Source organism: Antrostomus carolinensis, unplaced genomic scaffold (genome assembly GCF_000700745.2).
Source record: "Antrostomus carolinensis isolate BGI_N321 unplaced genomic scaffold, ASM70074v2 scaffold32006, whole genome shotgun sequence".
In the NCBI taxonomy this organism is placed as follows: domain Eukaryota; kingdom Metazoa; phylum Chordata; class Aves; order Caprimulgiformes; family Caprimulgidae; genus Antrostomus; species Antrostomus carolinensis.
Window position 1 is genome coordinate 78,040 of NW_010320380.1, and position 1,319 is coordinate 79,358.

Sequence of the window (1,319 nt, forward strand, 5' to 3'; positions counted from 1 at the left end):
TGTCTGCAAATTAAGCCAATTTCATCCTTTGCATCCTCTTTGTAATGAATGTTAGCACACTGCAAGACTGTTTAGTTTTCTTTTTTCAACATTCTTTTTCCAACTTTTCCTCTCAATAATCTTTTCTACATTGCTAATTCTTGCTTCTTTAGGATTACCTTAAATTTGTACATATTTTTCTTAAAACATGGTATGCCAACTTGGACACAAAATTCCAGCACCAGTCAGAATGGAAAAATTATTTCAGGGGTTAGTTATCTGTAAAGAAAAAAAACAAAGCAAAAAAAACCCCTGTGATTCAGCAGCAGTGAAGGTTATGTATGTTTCTAGGCAATATGGGTAAAAGTTTGTTCCAGACCTCTCTTTCTCAGTAACTGCTTGCTTCTGATCCCCCTGTACATTGTTCAATCTATCCCCAAAACTTCCTTAGATCTGATTCCCCTCTGCCTCTGTTACCTTGGTAATGTGCCAGTATGGGTTATCTATGAACATACCTTCAATTTTTGCTGATGTTAAAAAGGTGCAGATTGTCTGAAGGATGAATTTTCTATGTAAAAATACAATGCCAATACTGTTTAACATTTTCACTAATTACCTAGATGATGGGACCGAGTACAACAAACACATACTCTTCCCAATGGCATCCTCTGACAGGGTGAAAGGCAAAGGGCACAAATCAAAATGCAGAAAATTACGTTTAAACTTTTTCACTGTGATGGTGGTCAAATATTGGAACAGGTTGCCCAGATAGGTTGTGGAATCTCCATCACTGGAGATAGCCCAAACCAAACTGGATGTGGTCCTGAGAAACTTGCTCTAGCTGATGCTGTCCTGAGGAGGAGTTTTGGTCTAGAGTATCTCCAGAGGTACCTTACACCTTCAATAAATCTGTAGTGCTGTGGTGTTACACACAGCAGTGTTGTTAATACAGCCCCAATGACACTTGCCTTTTACTGGGTTGACTTATCATCAACCTGTGCTGCACTTTGAACCTTAGATCCTTTCCTGAGGAGCTACAGCCTAACCAATTACTCCTGAATTTTACTCGTGCCTTTCTTCTAACATGTAATGGTCTGCACTGATCTTTAATTCCTTCGTGTGGATTTTCTATCTCCTCTTCAATTTAAGACTGTTTTGAATTCTGTCCCTGTCCTCCAAACTCCACATAAGTTGCCTTAGCTTACTGTCCATCATCCACAAATTTTGTATGTGTTGCCTGTTTTGCCCTCCACATTGTTAATATTGAACAGTATTTGACCCTAGGACAGTCTTCTCCTCCTCCCCTTCCTTCTCTCTTGTCATCCTTGAAATGCCTTCTG